This window comes from Watersipora subatra, chromosome 6 (genome assembly GCF_963576615.1).
Source record: "Watersipora subatra chromosome 6, tzWatSuba1.1, whole genome shotgun sequence".
Taxonomy (NCBI): Eukaryota; Metazoa; Bryozoa; class Gymnolaemata; order Cheilostomatida; family Watersiporidae; genus Watersipora; species Watersipora subatra.
In genome coordinates, this window is record NC_088713.1 from 7,611,025 (window position 1) to 7,617,912 (window position 6,888).

Here is a 6,888-nt window from a genome sequence, read left to right on the forward strand (position 1 = left end):
CTTGGCCCTGTCCCATCGAAAGCGTGGAAACTTCCGTATGAACTTAAAATAATATCGGCAAATTTGATCTTTGTTAAAACGCTCAAAAGAAAAGTATGTCTTTTTTTTCTGAGCGTTTTAACTGTGGTCAAGGTTTGCTTATTTTAATTTAAAAATGTCTCGTCAGTCACATCAGCTAAAACAAAACAAATCTCAAAAAATAGAAAAATGTTGATACTTTCCGATAACTTTTTTAAAACTTCACACGAGAGGCCTGATTGAGGCCCTTCATAAGAAAAAACGATTCGGGGCTTACACCACCCCTTTGAACACCCGCAGGGGTTCATAACTAGTTGCCTAACATTAGCCGCCCCAACTTGCAACCAGTGAATACAGGCCTGCGGTGAACTGAACCTGAAGAATCTAATTATGCTTGTTCCACTGCATTCATTTTCACATCACTATAGTTTTGCACTCATCAGAGCTGCGAAATTAAATTGCAGTGAAACTTTACTCGGTATGCTACTCACAAAACTGAATACTAGCGAAATATAAGTGTCCTAGGGTAGTTATTATAAATTTTTATAGAGTCAAAAAATTAAAATTGAGTGAAAAATAACTTTTTTTGTTACTAATTTTATTCAACCTCGTTTTACATATTTATTTTAGTTGTTATATATTTTTTGTATCATTATCTCTGCACAAAGAATTTTGAAAATTTAGAGATTAACTTGATATTTTCTTTTAATCAAATAAAAAAGGCAATTGAAATGGTTTCAATCCAGTTATTCTTTGCAAAGTATAGAAGGTTAAATGGAGTATATTATATATATTAGCACATAATTAATTCCAATTTGTATCGACTTGTAAAACTTTTTGAACTCTGTCGCTAAGCAAGTATGGTAGAAAGCTGATTTCTAAGTAGCTACAAAACCATTAATCAATAAAAGAATCCATATTTGTTTATTATATAATTATCAAATTTTACACTTTTCAAACCAAGCTGCAGGAGCCATAATCTAAACTTTGCAAGTAAAAAAGTTATAGAATGTTTTCAAAAGTTCTTGTCTGTTTTCTTTTTGTATTGTCATAGCTCAGTTATACTAGAGTCGTATTTGTAATGTATGTATTCTTAATGTATTTTTAATTTATATTAAAGGTTGACTTGCAACAAATTTCACATTACAGTTATTTGCTATCAAAAGATTCACCATCTCTTACTCTGCTGTGTTGTAGGTGCAAAATATGTTGACATGTGATTACAAGCTCTTAAAAGCTCAAAAACGAACAGCTACTTGCAGCCATCTCAAAACTGCCATAGATTAACATATATTTCCAAAGCCGCTCAAATGAGACGTATTTGTACAATATGGCTTCTGTTTACACTTTCAAGCAAACTCATTCGTTGAAATATCTTCACAAATATACTCCACGCATTCAATAAAACCATGTCTATTGTTCTTACGCGTCTGTTTTATCGTCTTTTTCATGCTGTCACTTTCAGCACTGATATCTTATAAGGTACCGTGAAAATTAGTTTAATTTTTTAACTTTAGCTCGAAGGAGTACATATCATTGTCTGATAAACATGACGAGCGTATTGGTCACCTGTGATAATCAAAAAATTCTGCAGAAATTGTTGGCGAAGTATGGGTCACATGATCAGATGAAGACTAAATGATTAGACCAAGTCGACACAAAACTGTAAAGTAACGAGCGTCTATATGTGATACGGGGTCTTCGGTAAAACCTGAAGTGTTTATCATAAACTGGTGCTATGAGAAGTTTTATATTGAGCCTTGTATTGGCCTTTCAATTTACATAAGAACATCACTGTAATATTCTTCCAGTAATATTGTACTAGTTTATGTGTTATCAAGATTCAACTGCATTCTCCGCTCTCTAGCATAAAACTGAATAATATGGTCAAAGATGTAGGGTTAAACACAAGCATAGTCAAGGCTAATGTGAGTATAATAGCTCTATAAACATAAATGTGGGGAAGTCAGTGTTTATACAAACATTGTGTAGTATGCTATTGCTATGAGATAATAACATCATCAATGTCAACATGCAACGTCCCTTTCCATCTTTAATTGAATTCAGTGCACCAATATTGAATATGCATATACCTCTGAGTGTTACAAAAGCTAGGATACAGCCAATGGTTACCACAGGCACCAAGGAGAAGGCACCAAGCAATGTCAGCCCCACAGCACAACCACAAGTCAAATCGAAACCCAAAACTCCATGACGCAATGCTCAAGCTACCAAGAAACACCCAGCTTGATGCACAGTTCACTCAGCATTCCAAAACTGTCTCATACTGAGGCTGCTTATATGTAGATATTTGCTCAATGATAACAACTTGTATTACTATGATGGGCTAATACAACAGACTAATACGAATACCCAGATTTTCTCTTCTTTTTTTCTTTTTCACTTTTTACTTCTACACCACACCACTATCCCTACAAGAATAATATGACTAGCACTACTTTCTATTCCTACTCAACTAAATTCACACAAAAGGACACTACTGGCTAATCAATGACTAATAGGATTTCGATACCGCACAGGCATATTCCGCACCTAAGTGGCCTGATTGGCGTATCAAACTTAGCGCTCTGACCTTCTTCTGGTGCTGCTGAGTTGCTACTTTTATCTGGAATATTACCTGCATTATCAGCAGTACCTACACCACTCGAAGCTAAACTCGAATCAACTGAAAAACCATTGTTAGAAACACCTAGACTACCCCGCTGAACAAATCGTTTAACTTCAAAAACATTCCTACGCATTCTTTTTTCTTCGGAGCTCTCTACCACCACCTCTGAACCATGCTTTCCTACAACCTTTCGTTCCAGTGGATGAAATTTAGAACTAAGCTTGTCAGTCTTGGCCTGCCTAACCAAAACTTTATCTCCTACAATTATGTCATCCTGTGACCGACCTTCATCTGTAAGAGTCCTACTTTTCTTCTGAGCCAGTGCTTGATGATCCCGCATTTCACCATCCAGAGATTCATGTCTCTCAAGGCAGGGTAACTTTGTTCTCATTGGTCTTCCCATCATTAGTTCACCTGGAGCTACACCAGTCACTGTATGAGGTGTGGAACGATATGCTTACAGAAACCTTCTAAGCTCAGCTTTGTAGTCCTTACCGGACATATGTGCTATTTTGAGACTTTTTAACAGGCTCCTGTTCTGCCTTTCTACCTCTCCATTAGCAGCAGGCCACATAGGGGTAGTTGATAACCAATAAATACCATAACTTTGCAAAAACTCTTAGAACTTGCTGCTGACAAATTGTGGACCATTATCAGTCCTGACATTTAAAGGAACACCCCATCGACATATTATGGAATCAAGAGCTGCCGTGATTTTATCTGATTGAGTAGACTTCAAAAAACACCCTTCTAAGTAACAACTGTAGTAGTCAACTACTACAAACACACTTTCTCCATTAGGCAGAGGTCCCAAAATGTCACAGGCTATATGCTCCCATGGTCGATCTGGCATTTTAGTAGATACCATAGGAGGAGGTTTTGAAGGTGCACTAACCACTTGGCACTCATGGCACTCTCGACATTTGACTTCCGCCTCTTTGTCCATTCCTGGCCACCATAACTTGGATCAAAGTAGATGTTTAGTCTTTTCTATTCCTTGGTGACCTTTGTGTGCCAACTCCACAGCCTTTGCTCACAGCACCACTGGCATGACTATATTGTGGCCTCTCATTACAACGCCTTCAACGTCACTCAACTCCGTGTACACTGACCTGCAAGCTGGTAAACAAGTAGACCACCTTCCATCTAACAAAGCATCTCTCACTAGTTTTATCTCAGAACAGTCAATAGATGCCTTCTTGACCTCGTCAAATGACATTGCTTTTAGAACTGACAACCTAGCTACCATATGTACATATTCATCAGCAACATTAGCCACATTCCTGATGCAATCCGAACTAGCAGAAAGTCTTGACAATGGGTCAGCTACGTGTATGTTTTCCTGACCTGGCTTGTATACCACTTCATAATCAAACGCCATCAGTCTCAACACCCATCGCTCAATGCGAGCAGAAGGTCGAGATTGTACTTTGTTGAAGATAAACTGCAGTGGAGGATGATCAGTGACAAGACGAAACTGCAAGCCAATGAGATACATTGCAAAATGCTCACAGCCCCACACAATAGCTAATGCTTTTCTCTCTGTCTGGGAATAGCGCCGTTCCACAGAAGAGAGGCTTCGATGCCCATAAGCTATTACACGCTGCACACCAGCTATTTTCTGACTTGAAATGCAACCCAGCCCAAATGGACTGGCGTCAACTGTAACAGTAGTTCTAGCACTAGGGTCAAAATATGCTAGCGTCTCTGTCTTCGACATCAAGGCCTTTATGCCTTCAAAAGTAGACTTCTGTTCTTTACTCCACAAAAATCGAACCCCTTTCTTAGTTAGCCGGTGCAACGGCTCAGCCAAAGTTGACAAGTTCGGAAGAAATCTACCAACAAAGTTTACCAACCCAAGAAAATTTCGTAAATCTGAGGCATCTTTAGGTTCCCTAGCACTAACAATAGAGCTCACGTTTTTGGGACAAGGAGAAACACTATCAGCAGAAATCTGAAATCCTACAAATTCAATTTTGGTCACTCCAAAGACACACATGGATGCGTTTAACGTCAGACCTAGACCACTCATTTGCCTCATGAACTCAGCTAAGCGTTCATCATGCTCTACACGATTCTTACCAAATATCACAATGTCATCCGCATAGTTTTGGCACCCTGCCAAGCCCGTGATAGCTTTCAGGATTTGGTACTGAACCAGTTCCGGTGCTGAAGCTATCCCAAACATTAGTCTCTTATACCGATAAAGACCAAAGGGGGTAATGAAAGTTGTGATATCTCTAGAGTCAAGATCCAGTTCGAATTGATGAAATGCTTGTTTCAAATCAACTTTACTGAATTACTGGGCACCGTTCAAATTGTACAACAACTCTTTTACTGTAGGTATAAGGTGCCTCTCTCTCTAATAATAGCTTTGTTAGCCTGGCAGATGTCAACACATAGACGAATATCTTTCCCTTCATCTTTTGGAACAGTAACTATTGGGCTAACCCATCTAGTGGGTCCTTCAACACGCTCAATAATTCCTTGCTCTAGCAACTCATCTAGTTTGAATTTTGTGAGCTCACGAAGGCCAAATGGCAGGGGTCTTACAGGCTGAGCCACTGGTGGAACACTCGGATCAATGTGCAATGAAACCCGAAAATCTCTCAGCAACCCAACGCCATCAAAGCATTCCGGGAAGCGATCAACCCATGAATGAACTCCAGGACCTCCCACACCTAGAACCTCACTCCCAGCAACCCTAGCCACCACTGGTCCAACCCTAAGCAAGTCCATTAACTCAGAAGTATGTCTGCTTAACAAAGTAGTAGCCCTACCATTAAAAACTTAAAATACAGTATCTACACGTTTGTTAGTATCAGGCATAAAAACATGTACATTAGTTTCACCAATCAGATCTAAGCATGCAGATCTGTTACCATAGGCAAAAAGTATTTTACTTGTCTTAGTTAACGAACAGTTAATAGAGTCAGCAGTGTGTTTGTCCATCAAATTGCAGGAAGCCCCAGAATCAATCAAAGCAGGTACATCTGACCCATTGAGTCTTAGTATTGTTCTTGCTGACTTGTTAGGATATAGATTAAACACCTCACTATAGTAGTTGTCGCCCTCATCAGCCGACATCTCGCTACTAATTGTAAATAGAGCATCCGCATCAGCCTCCTGCGCATTGTTTGTAAAGTCCAAACTGTCCGCAACAGCTGTTTGTTTAGTAGACTTGTTGCTTTTATCACAGTACCTCGAGCCTTTGAAGTGACCTTTTCTTCCACACTCATTACACCGCTGCTCTTGTGCTGGGCATTCTTGAGCTGATGCCAAATGTTTGGTCGACTTGCATCTATAACAGGCACGACTGTCTTTTGTTTGCGTCTTATAGTGCATTCCACTAGTGCCGCTAACCCTGTTAACTGGTTCGCCCTGTCTCTTAGCGCCATGACCGACATTAGCCTCTATACCACTCGTATGCCGCAAAACAGCCTCTTCAGTTTGGGATATTGCTATAACATTGGCCAATGTGAGCGCCGAGCCTTTCTCCAAAAGTTTCATTCTAAGCCTATTGCTACGACATTTCTCTATGACTTGGTCTCTAATGACATTTTTAGTCTCTTCAAACTCACAGGTAACAGTCATATGGCGTAATCTGGCCACATAACTAGTAATCGTCTCCCCTTCATTTACTTCAGTGCGACGAAAAACTGACCTTTCATACGGTACACTCGTTTTTGGTTCAAAGTACCTGTCTAAAGCTGTCATAGCTTTGACATAAACATTGTCACCTTCAGTCTCTTCAGGCAAGACGTTGAATATGTCTTGAACTTCCTCTCCTGAAAGATCCATCAGCATCGCCTTCTTCTGTGCATTATTAGCAATCCCCCTAGCTGCCACAAAGTACTCAAAGGACCGTTTCCACTTCCTCCATCTTGACCCAACAGTCGAAGGGTCCACAGCCACACCAAATGGCTTAATATGAGCAGAACCATAATCCATCACGAGTCTTTGCAATTAAGTAACCCGAATGATAAAAATCCATTGCAAACTCACAGTCACCTCACCAATACATCCTCGTTGCCATTGTAATATTTTTCTAGTAATATTGTACCAGTTTATGTGTTATCAAGATTCAACTGTATTCTCTGCTCTAGCATAAAACTGAATATTATGGTCAAAGCTGTAGGGTTAAACACAAGCATAGTCAAGGATAATGTGAGTATAATAGCTCTATAAACATAAATGTGGAAAAGTCAGTGTTTATACAAACATTGTGTAGTATGCTATTG

General features: G+C 39.5%; 1 pseudogene; it reads right to left on the minus strand.

Moving 5' to 3' along the window:
- Positions 1-2,522: 2,522 nt before the first annotated feature.
- LOC137398003 (uncharacterized) lies at positions 2,523-6,598 on the minus strand (annotated as a pseudogene).
- Between the last annotated feature and the right edge of the window lie 290 nt (positions 6,599-6,888).